The sequence below is a fragment of the Cebidichthys violaceus genome, unplaced genomic scaffold, assembly GCF_023349555.1.
Source record: "Cebidichthys violaceus isolate CVI_PGR_0920_01 unplaced genomic scaffold, fCebVio1.0.p SCAF_51, whole genome shotgun sequence".
In the NCBI taxonomy this organism is placed as follows: domain Eukaryota; kingdom Metazoa; phylum Chordata; class Actinopteri; order Perciformes; family Stichaeidae; genus Cebidichthys; species Cebidichthys violaceus.
Genome location: NW_027176717.1, coordinates 1,178,738 through 1,191,237, shown reverse-complemented (window position 1 = coordinate 1,191,237; position 12,500 = coordinate 1,178,738). Strand labels below are relative to the sequence as shown.

The following is a 12,500-nucleotide window of genomic DNA, read 5'->3' as shown; positions in this document are numbered from 1 at the left end:
ATGACATTGTAGAGAGCTACTGATTATACATCCTACAATCAATGAGCTTCCAAAAGTTTACTGTCACTCAATTCTGGGTGCAAAAAAACAAAGCCATCACCAGTAATAGTGAAATATCTGCATCGTGATACCGCTTTGAAAGCTGACAATGAAATCCATCTCAATGGGCGCTTACATACATACATGCATTTTCTAGGTTTCCTAATACTCTGTAAACATGTCATTTCGGTTTACATGTACATTATGATGTCCAGACCACAAGTAGAATGTCAGTCGTCAGGATGGCCGAGCGGTCTAAGGCGCCAGACTCAACGATGCATTCCTTCCACAGTAAAGGGACCTCTGGTCTCCTAATGGAGGTGTGGTTTCAAATCCCACTCCTGACACAACTTTTACCTACAGGTATCATCTCTGTGTGTTCTTCTGTAAGATACTAACTGCAGTCAACCTTGGACGCTACGCGTGGAACAAGGGTATGTTGACATGCCATCAATGAGACGTGCAAAACTGACGCTAGAGAAGGAGGTAGAGCGTCGTGGTTGAAGCTCAGTTCCTCTGACGAGCTGCATTGATGTGAGAATGTGTTGGTAAATTATAAGCGAGGTTCATTTTTAGGTTTTGGCCTGGATTTAATCTGAGTTTTGTGTGTGTGTGTGTGTGTGTGTGTGTGTGTGTGTGTGTGTGCGTGCATGCATAGTTTGTGGCTGTGGATGGGGCACAGAGTGACGTCAACAGCTGCCATTAACAAGGTCAGGGCCCTGTGTTTGTATGAGAGACAGTCTGGAGACACAGTAACATCTTCAGCTGTTGCTTGGGTTGTAAAATGGTTGGTGTCACTCACTCAGTTCTTTCTTTCTTTCTTGGTTCTTCTTTTTTTTCCAATTTTCCTTCAATCTTTTTCTCCTCCCTCAGTCTCTTTTATCTTCTCATGGTGTTCCTCCCATTCTTGAATCCATCCATGTTCCTGAAAATGCCCTCTTCCTTTTCCGCCTGCAGTAATCACAGCAGTCACCGGCACGCTGAATCAGCTGCTTATGAATTCTCTCTGTCTCTCTTTGAGCTGTGGAGCCTGCAGGTCTAACCTCCAGTTGAACTCCCATAGCTTTGTTTGTGTGTGTGTGTGTGTGTGTGTGTGTGTGTGTGTGTGTGTGTGTGTGTGTGTGTGTGTGTCAGGCCTGTGAACCCTCACCTCTGACCCTCTGTGCATACCTGTCTAAAGTCACGGCTCAACTCTGAGCTCATACTACACTGAGTATCTCTCTCTCTATCTCTATCTGTTTTTCTGTCTTTCTTTCTTTTTCCCTCTCTTCAGTTTATTTTCTCTCTCTTGAGGCCCCGGTGCCTAAGGCCGGATGTAAGGGTCATTAAATGAGGTGTGTGTGTGTGTGTGTGTGCGCGCGCAAACGAGGGCATTGGCCATTCCTCCCCTGTCTAAAAAGGAAATACCAAATTATGAGGGCCTCTCTCTCTCTCTCTCTCTCTCTCTCTCATATATCAATGTTTCATATGATCTTTCTGCCAGTTTTGTCAAATAGGGCAAAAGACAATTCTTCAGTTCTTACATCGGAGAATCAAACTGTTGCATTAACTTTAAATTCCCTACATTCTGTATTCTCTCTATTCTGTAATTTTCTTAAGAACGTGTATATAAATGGATATGTTCTCCTATTCAAACAGAAAAGTTAACCATACAGGGCCATTTTTTTGTGTACGAACACATTATATATACATAAATAATAGATCATGCTCGTTATTCACTAGATAGTTAACTTAAATCCTAAAAAGGGGTTTTGTTGCCTAAACCTAAATTCCTGTGAAGAAGACTCTTATTTTGAAAAGACACTATGCATGTAACTAGTGGAAAATGACGCGCCATGACTGACACGTCCAAAACTGATGCTACAGCGGTAACTACAGCATTTTAAGAATATTTATCTCTATCACTAATCTCTATGTTTTAAGAATCTCTTTCATCCCACAACATTCATGATAAAAGAAAAATATTTCCTGTTTCTGTAGCTGGCTGATCTTCTTATACTTCTTATAGTGTATGTAGGAGCAATTTAAAATGAAGATGCTGATAGCAGTACTGATAATTCCGCCGTCACATAGATTAGGTCATAAAGTAAAAATAAAATATCCAGGTCTTGTTTGCAGTGAGGTACTTTTAATCTTAGAGGGCAATCTCGTTGCACTCAATGAATATCAGAAATGCATCATCCCTAAATTTAGACTGAGATAATAGAAGAAATGAACAAAAGGAGCAAAAAAGAAAAGTGTTAAAAACGAGAAGAAAGGCTGAAGGCAAGAGAGGCTGAAAGAGACTGTGAGAAAGCAAAGGGAAAAAAAGCTGTGTGTGTGTGTGTGTGTGTGTGTGTGTGTGTGTGTGTGTGTGTGTGTGTGTGTGTGTGTGTGTGTGTGTGTGTGTGTGTGTGTGTGTGTGTGTGTGTGTGTGTGTGTGTGTGTGTGTGTGCGCGCGCGTGCGTGTGTGTGTGTGTGTGTGTTGGAGGTGTGCCAGGGAGCCTGCCAGCCAGCAAGGCTGAGCTGCAGGGCCCCTGCTGGGGGTGGAGGGTTCAGTTGAGCCCCCTGCCTCCACTGGCCTACTAGAGCATGCTGGGAAAGAAAGATAGAGGTGGAAGGGGGAAGGGAGATATGGAAAGAGAGAGGGAGAGAGACCCCGAGAGGCAAAAGGAAGAAAGAAGGGATTGAGGGAAAGAGGTGGAGACGGACAGACAGATAGCCATGGGTGAAAGAGGAGGAGGAGGAGGTGATGTTGATGTAGAAAGAGAGGTAGAAAAGGTAAACCCAGAGCTGGAATGTAAGAGGAATGCAGGGAATGGAGGAGTTTTCCTCTGGCTGGAAAGAGAAAAGCAGAGAAACAAGGAGGTGGAGAGGGAGGAGGAGTTGGGAGGGTGGGAGATCCTGGAGACCTAAGGCACTGCAAAACTCTCCCATATTCCCTCCCTCCCTCCCTCCCTCGCTCCTTCACTGTAACTCCTCCTCTGTAGACACTCAACAGATCCAGATGTGTTAAGTGACTTTTTCACCAGGCACTCAAATTGGTAACAGATATGAAAACGACTGATGGTCTTCCTCTTCTTCTGTTGAGTCATTTATCCACATCACTCATCCACACAACTGTAAACCCCAATGAGAAGATGTGGCTTATTTCTTCAATTTGATATTATTTAAGCGCACTTTAAATGTCTTTTTCCACACATTTTATTTAAAAAATGCAAGAGGGATTATTTCAGGCTTTCAGAATTAACTTGTCCTGGCCCCACAGTGGTGGAATGAACTTCCCACTGACGTCAGGACAGCAGAGTCGCTGCCCATCTTTCGGCGCAGGCTGAAAACCCACCTCTTCAGGAAGTGCTACCCTGAGCCTTCCACTTAGAACTTATTGTATTCATACTAGCTTGTTGCACTTATTGTATTCGTATTACTTATAGCACTAACTGTTTTTCTTTATTTCTGCACTGTACCTTGGCTCTGAGTTATGCTCTGCTTCATGCTCTTAGATGCTTGTTTGGAAAAGGAAATGTACTTATGACTTCTGGTGACTAGTAGTTCTTTTGATTACCAATGTTGAATGCACTTATTGTAAGTCGCTTTGGATAAAAGCGTCTGCTAAATGACTGTAATGTAATGTAACTTTAATAAAGCAGAAGTTTGACCATCCAGAGTTATTATAAAAATAATGTTGTTTTTGTGGTTTCTTTTAATAAAATGTAGCCTCTACTTGGTAATAGATTACAGTGCAACTACCTACATGCAGAGACCGTCTGTCTTTGTGTGTGTGAGTGTGTGTGTGCACGTTGTGATCTTCTATTCCGTCCTGTGTTAAGTTGAAAGACAGTCTTTAAATATGAATTGTCACAGAGCGATAGAAGTGTACATGCATGTGTGTTTTCTGTATGAGCGATCGATCCTAAGGTATGTAAAGACGTGTGTGTGTGTGTGTGTGTGTGTGTGTGTGTGTGTGTGTTGTTGCTGCTCAACATTTCTTCAGCTACCTCTCACACCTTTTTCCGATGTCTGCACATTAGACCTTAGATCTCCATATGTGCAACACATACACATTTGCAATCTTGCCTCTGCCCACTCACATTTTGTTGTTTGCTGTCTCACTCTGTTCTCTTCCTCTTGACCCACAATTCAGTGAATTGATTAACACAACAGTTGTAAAGATGTGGTGTTGCAGTGCACACAAGTCATTTGAAGCCGAAACAACCTGTACCCAAGATCTTTGCAAGTGAAACTTGAAAAGAATTAAAAACATTCACAGTCAGAAAATCATAAAATCAAACATATCGTTCAGTTTGACACTTCATTCTTGACTTTGGAAACAGTTGCAGCGTTGTCACGAAGCTGTAGAAGTTCAATCTTTCCTTTTACTCTGAGCACTTTTACAGCGAGTCCATGTTGGCTTAAAAGTTGAGTTCGATAGAACATTGTTGACGATTCACGACTGTGTGATCAGGTCAAATACTCTGGAACAAGTTTTAAATGTTTGAGACATGAGGTAGTTTGAAAGCCTTGACGGTTGAGCTTTAGAGACGATTGTTCCTTCTTGTCAATAAAGAGGTTCATGCTTTAAGAAAAATAGACGGGCTGAGTATGGTTTAAAAATGTTTCTGTACCAGTGCCCTTAAAGTGATACAGATACCAATAGAGTACTTCATTCGATTCCCATCATGAATGGAAGCTATGTGTGTGTGTGTGTGTATCCCACTGGCTAGCTAATCACCCCGTTCTGCGCTGCGCACATACGGCGGGTACTGCTGGTGTTGCAGAACACAGTGTCTCTCGTAGTCTCCGGGTTAAAACTGGTAGCTTTGTCAGCATCGTTGCCATTGTTCTGTTAGCTGCAAGCCACCAGCTCAACAAGCAAACAAGGTTGGGAATTACTCGTATACAGTGATGTGGTTGAAGGATGTCATGTCTTATGATGATCATAAACTGCAGCTCACAGTTTACCCACCTTTTCTTGCTGCACTACATTCCTGAGTCTACAAATGTAATTTATTCAAAGACAAACTATAGTTAATTGAGTTTGTATTCAAGTCGCACTGCTAAAGGATTAAACTAGTTGGCTTGACATGTAATCACCAATTTCAGGCTCTTTCTCTAAACTGTCTGCTAGTTACGTGTACTCAAACATACAGTATGCAAACTATGTAATATGTACTCTTAGGCTACATCCACACTACTGCGTTTCCATTTTAAAACGCATATCTAGTGCTACGTTTACACTGAGGTTTAGTGCGCCGAAAACAGAGGAGTTTAAAAACGCTCCCGAGGCCGGATGAGTTTGGAAACGTCGCGGTTAACTCGTAGTGTGGACAGGCCGAACCGCATTAGTTTGGAAGCAATGACGTAGACAGCCGCATTCGCCACGTGGAAAGTCATGTGATATTCGTTTTTAGGAATGCTAGAAGGGCGGAAATCCTTTCTTAAACGGTGCTGAAACGCCTGTGTGGAAGGAGATCGTTTTTGTTTTAAATGAAATGTAGTGGTGTGGATGTAGCCTTAGGCAATACTTCCACTGCTGAAATACCATTTACTGATGTACTTAGACTACCGTAAGACATAATCACAGTTGTAATCAATCTTTAAGGTTATTGGAGCCTGTGAATGTTTTTTAGTCTTTTCTTATTTTTTCTCTCTTTGTATCTCTTTATGTCTGTGTTTTCCTATTTTTGTCTCCATCTTGTTCTTTTCTGTTCATGTAATGACATGACTGTGGTGCAGCATTGCCAAAGCTTCTGAACACAGAGGGAAATCTGTGTTTCTTCCTCTTCCTTGCTCTCTGGGGGATTGGTGAGGCATTCTCTCTCTTTTTCCCTTTTTTTGTCTGCGTATGTATGTTGTGTGTTTTTTCTTCATGTGCCTGTTGCCTGTGCAAAAAGGCCCAGGTCCTCCTCCCCCCCAACTCCTTTTCTTCAATCTCTGCCTCTCTCATCCTGACAATAATCCTTTTAGGAGAAAAAGGGAAAAGGGTTGGATAGAAGGGAAGGGAAGGAGGAGGGTGAGGAAAAGGTGGGAGAAAGAGGACTAGTGGAGGGAGATGAAGCTGAAAATGAGCAAGGAAGAGAAGAACTAAAGAGGGTGTAGCAGGAGAAAGGGAAGTAGAGATCGTAATGAGAGATGGAAAGAAAAGGGGGGAGGTGGCGGCGAGGTGAGGGGGAGGTGAGCAGTGTCAAGTGTCACATTTACACATGTGTGGGAGGGGAGGAGAGGGGAGGAGGTGGGTGAGGGAGGGGAGGTCACAGAGGTAGACTCGCACTGTATGTGGTGACAGGACACTGTTACCACAAAAATCAATAGGCCTGTCTGCAGTATGTGCATGTGTGTGTGTGTGTGTGAGTGTGGCCAGTGAGTCTGAGTTTTAATTGAAGTCTGGTGTCAGCGCCATAGTAACATAGACTATGGGAAGTTCAGTAGATGTATTAACATTAACTTTCACCACACAGAGCTTCTGGTTAAGTGTGAATTTTGTGTCCTTTTAACTTGGGTGGGGCAATATTTGAGCCTTTATTGGACAGATCAAGAGTGTAGTAGCAGACAGAAAACAGGGAGAATTAGAGGGGTACGACATGCAACAAAGGTCCGGGGACATTGCGGTTACGTTGCATGCACAGTAACAAATAGGTTTATTAATCTCAGGAGGTGGGGCAGGCAGCTGCTTCTTCTTATTTCTCTAACACCAGTGTTTAATCCCTGTTATACTAGCATTGCACGTTGCACAATACCATTCTGCCCATCAGTTGTCTCCTTAGGGTTCCCAAATCAGCCACACCTGACCCAGTCACAGCTGCTCCTTATCTCTCCCCCCCCCATCAGCCCCGGCATAAATACATGTGTTAAGGAGCTGTGATGTAGATACGCCTGTCTGGCGTTGCAGTGGCGCCATCAATGGGAAATCTGACGCTGAACTAAACCTACGCCTTAGCTGTCTATTGTAGGATTCCCGTTAACACCTCGCGTCAAACATAAATCGGGCTTTAAGTTCTCGCTGAGAACAAACTAGATCGTAACACTGCTTTCTTACCTCCACGCACCTAGCCATGAAGTGGGCGTGCTCGTCGGATCGTCAGCTTAGTTAAGACTGATTAATTCAGCCAGTCGTCAAAGAAAAAGTGGGAGGAGGGAGTTCTAGATACGACTAAACAATCTGACAAGAACCCATTTTGAAGCGTATTGAGGCCATCAGCATTTTCTCATCACCAGGTCATCTATTGGCCCACCCAAAAAGTCCCTTTTGTGCTCCACCACATCTGAGGGACTGTGTTGGGATTAGGCAAATTAGACTAATGATGGATCGCTAAGCGACAACTTTGTTCGAGACACAATGAGATGTTCTCTGTAATTTTCTGCTCTGCGTCTGATGTTTTATTGGATGACGGCAAGAAGACAATTAGAAGTATAAAGAGAGTTTCAAATGATGAAACGTCGAGGTGCTGCCTGCTGTTTTTCTCTGGGTCTATTTCACTTTAGCAAAGAGCTGCATTGGAAAACAAAGAAAATAAAGTAACATTTTGCCAACATGATTGCTTTTAACCTGGTACAAAATGTTCAAATGTCAATTCTGTACAAGGATTTCCCATTCAGTCTTAATATTGATACTACCTCCAGGGCTTGCTTACACTCTGAATCAATACTTTAGCAGTCTTGTGTTTGACCATGGAAAAGTCCAGTGCTACAAACTCCACCACGTGAGTTCCAAGGACTGTTCCAGAACCAAAACTACCTTTACCGGCTCTGACTGACTCACCGTCCACCTTCTGACTCTTACTTGCTTCACCCCTCTGAATCTGACAACTGAAAACATGCCCTTTGACAAAGTAAAGTCAGTTTTGCTACACCTGCTCTGTCTCCACACTCTGCTGTTGGATCTGTATTCAGTTGTTTTAACTCTCTTGTTACAGCCGAGCTCCCCTCCACTCGCCTCTGTTTCGCTTGTCGATCTTGCATTTTCAGCAGTTATGGAATGAAATATTGATAGATTTCCTTCAGGGAGACACTTCCCTATTAATGTAACCGTACACCAAGGACACAAAGCGTGAAACATAAAAAACACACAAGGACGCCGAAAATGAAGAAAGAGGTAAAGGACTTTTGCTGCATGTGGATGTAAGTCTTGAGAAGCGGTCACATGTAATGTGTGTGTGTGTGTGTGTGTGTGTGTGTGTGTGTGTGTGTGTGTGTGTGTGTGTGTGTGTGTGTGTGTGTCTGTGTGAACGTGAGTTTGTGTCTTTGATCAAACTCTATTTGTCAGAAAAGCTCTGGAGAGACAGATTTTCTGACAAAGCGAGAAAAAAATTGAGGGCAGAAGAACGGAGTTTTGATTCAGCATTCATTCATAGCATTTGCATGCAACATTTATGCCGTAGTGGAGAATACTGAAGCATAAATTAGAAGAAGAAGAAGATAAAAACAGGCATTCACGTCAAAGTGACTCTTTCCGTTCTAAATTCTTTCCATCTTTTCATTTTCTCCCAACTCCCTCACTTTTTCTCCCGGTTTCCCCCGCTTCCATTCCTCTTCGGCTTCTTCCCTCCCTCATCACCCTCCCTCTGCCATCCATCTCTCAGCCTCTGTTTCACTCTGACTCCCCCTCTTTTCTCCCTGCTTGTCACACGCACGCACGCACGCACGCACGCACGCACGCACGCACGCACGCACGCACGCACGCACGCACGCACACACACACACACACACACACACACTAAGCCATGCTGACACTTAAACTAAGTGCACTCACACACCCTGTTCCCTTACTCCCTCCTCTTACCACCCACACAGAAACGAGGACACATACAGGCCACAACACACACACACACACACACACAAGATCCCCCCACACACAGAGTACTTTCAGCACTTTCTTCTTTACCATACTCAGCAAGATCAGATGTCAACTCGACTGACACAACACACAGAGGCTGTATTTTTCTTTTCACCACTCTCTGTTTCCTCCTCCCTCTTATAGAATATATGCATTTAAAAAAATAAAAAAAATTCCCACACACACAGACACACTCACACAGGGTGAGAAACGCTGCATGAATGGTTAACCTCTCCACACAAGAGTCATGAGAGGGAAAAAGATGAAGAGACACAGATATTTAGGGCAGTCAAGGAGAGGAGATATGGCAAGGAGGAAGGGACTGAGGGTGAAGAGTAGTGTTGGAGAGGTTTAAAAGTTCGAAAGAGAAGAGTAAGGAGAACATAAACAGACAATTCAAAGATACCGACATGATAGCCTAACCTTTAGCTACACATGTAAGCAAAGGACATCTATTAGAGCATGCATGCAAGACACAAATGGCTCTGTGGAGAGAATGATACATGAATAAATGATTTTCAAGCACTGACAAAACCACCACGAGCCAAGACGCTCTCGCACAAATGCGCTCGCTGTGTGTACACGGCGTACACACATGCATGCACAATTAAATGACATGCATGTTTTCATGCAGGCGGCATGCAATGACCCGGACATGGACGCGCACACAGAAACACGTGCGTATCCTGTGCTTACTGACACAAGAGATGTTTCGACATTAGACACACATACACCCTCGTCACGGTCACATACACAACACATGGAGTTGTACAGCATAAGCAGTGTGTAACATTTCTGTATGCAGACTAATCATAATGCTTTTACTACTTTTTTTGCCTTTTATACACAATTAAATCTACAATTGGGACATTTGGGACATAATAGCATTGACAGTTGGTGAAGATACCAACAACAAAATGCAGTATTGACCCTTTCTAGTGGATGAAGATGTTTGCATTCACACACACACACACACACACACACACACACACACACACACACACACACACACACACACACACACACAAACACAAACACACACACACACACACACACACACACACACACGTGGAAATGTTGCTAACTTGAAGCATTAAGTCAGATTAAAAAAACATCCATCGCAGTCTACATATCGACCTCCCGGTTCAGACTTTGACCCACTGAACTGCGCCGTAAAGGATTATTAACACCACTTTATCTCCAATGTGGTGGTTTGGAATATCCGACTAAACTGTTGGATTGTTTATAACCTGTCTGATCATTTGACTGCCTGCCCGGTCTTGCTCTGTTCCTAGATCAGCATTTACTCTGGTGTGCTGAAGCAGTAGCAGCTTAAGTGCCTTGCTCAAGGGCACAATGACAGTAGCTTGTGAGGGAATGGAGAGTGGTTTTCATTCATTCGTTTGGTAGCCTTTCAGTGAAAACCGCCTACCTTAAGGCAACCACTGCCCCTGATATATATTTAAGTGCAGGCTGCCTTCAGCGAAACGCACACAAACACACAGGGCAGCACGGCCACACACCATGTGTACGAGCCAGATTTGGCTTCGTCCTCATGTCTGCCATACGGTTGATTCCCCCCGCTGTGCACACCCTGCAGGCCAAACACACAGCTCTCTGTGTGTGTGTGTGTGTGTGTGTGTGTGTGTGTGTGTGTGTGTGTGTTTGTGTGAAACTGGGGTGGGGGGGGGGGGCAGCAACAGACCCGTAGAAGAAGACAGAAACATATTTTAGCACAAAACCATGTTTTAAAAAGAAGTAACATTGTTTTCACTGTTAAACTGTTACTATAGTTTTTCCTTGTGGGATGAATTCACCAGTATACTCTGCACTAGCTGTAGACTAATGGACATGGATATGTTAGAAACTAGAGTAGTGTTTTACACTTTGGGAGCAACAAATTGATTTTCTTTCTTGGCATGTGGTTTGATGGGATGGGTATGTGTTTTCTTTGGTTTTGATCTTGGGAAATGTCTAGGAAAGTGAATATCGCAGCAGAAAATCAGCCTTCAAAGATAATTTAGGACGGAGCTTCCTTTTTAATAAGCATGACAGATTTTAACAAGACGCCATAGCTTTGACAGATGACAAGGAAATGGGTTGTAATGACCATAATGGTCAGACAAGTTTTAGAAATTTGAGAAACACATCTTTCTGCATTTTGGACTTCCAGCCGCATTCATCTAAAAGTTGCTCTCAAGAATAAGGGACAAGAAAGATGTCTGCTTCGACATTGTCCTTTGCTAAGTAACAGAAAGAAGAAACCAGCTGTCTCAGAGACCACTCATTTTGATGCCAGTGTAGCCAATCACACGGCACAGGTGTTGTTATTAACCTGTATTCATGTTGTCAGGCGACTTTGCCAGCATAAAATAGTGATTTGATCGATGGATGCAGGACTTGTCTGTTAGCCGTGCTGAACTGACAATTAGATATGTCAACAAGAACAACTACATTGTTCTTTTCAGTGTATGGACAACTTTTCAAAAACAACCTGAAAAAAAAAGGAGTGTGAATGCACGTCGTTTTCACATATAAACAGCATTTTCAGACTTAAACTCAACTGGATTTACCTGCCTCAATGTGGACATGACCTGTGTGAAAACCTCAACCGGTTAAGAGCCAGCATGCAGCATTATAAAAGCTAGACATACTGCATTTAGTTCACACATCTTGATTGATGACCTAATACACACACCAAAAAATGACATACATTTACAGACATATATATATATATATATATATATATATATATGTATATACATATATATATACGTATATATATATATATATATATATATATATATATATACGTATATATATATATATATATATATATATATATATATATATATACATGTAGAAAAAGACAGCAAGACATGTAGAGACAGATAGAGAAAGCAAAATCAAGATTCTAAGATACACAAATGCAGCAGAGAGGAAGAAGACAGGAGGAAGACAGAAAGAGAGAGTGAGGGTGGATAGACAGCAGTCTCTGTGAACCTGCATAGACAAGCTCAGTCAGGCTGCTTTGGTGAGAGAGAGGGAGGGAAAGCAAGGATATTTTGACAGCTCGGAGCCATCACAGCAGCAGAAGGCAGGCTGTGTGTGTGTGTGTGTGTGTGTGTGTGTGTGTGTGTGTGTGTGTGTGTGTGTGTGTGTGTGTGTGTGTGTGTGTGTGTGTGTGTGTGTGTGTGTGTGTGTGTGTGTGGATGCAGGCATTTGTGTGTCTGTGCACGTACTGTATGTGTGTGTGTGTGTGTGTCTGTATGCACACAAAAGAGTAAGAGAAGAGGCAGACAGAGACGTTTCTCCTGATTCAGAGACAAAGAGAGTTAAAGCAAGTCTAGCACAGAGCCTGGATGAAGGACAAATAAAGTAAAAGATGTGAGACTGTATCTGTGTGTGTGTGGTGTATATGCATTCGGTGTATACATATTGATCTGTCTCAGGGCGCCTGCCACCAGGTCCCATCATGCATCATTCTGGTCACGTCGGGTAAAACCTCCTCGTTAGAGGGCTGTTGATGAGCAGACGAATGTGCTTGTTTTTAAGGCATTTTTCCACATTATGTCCTCTCCCTCTCGTCATTGTAAAGACGGACCAAGCGGACGGCGCTCTTTATCAGCCTCGTCCCTCTTCACCTTCA

The 12,500-nt window shown here is 43.0% G+C and overlaps 1 protein-coding gene and 1 non-coding gene across 4 annotated transcripts in view; both read left to right on the top strand.

The window, feature by feature from the left end:
• Window positions 1-12,500, top strand: part of wnt5b (wingless-type MMTV integration site family, member 5b) — a 71,273-nt gene that overhangs the window by 17,369 nt on the left and 41,404 nt on the right. The window lies entirely within an intron of this gene.
• On the top strand, window positions 276-386 carry trnal-caa (transfer RNA leucine (anticodon CAA)). Its single transcript has 2 exons — window positions 276-313; window positions 341-386. It is a non-coding gene; the product is annotated as a tRNA-Leu (tRNA).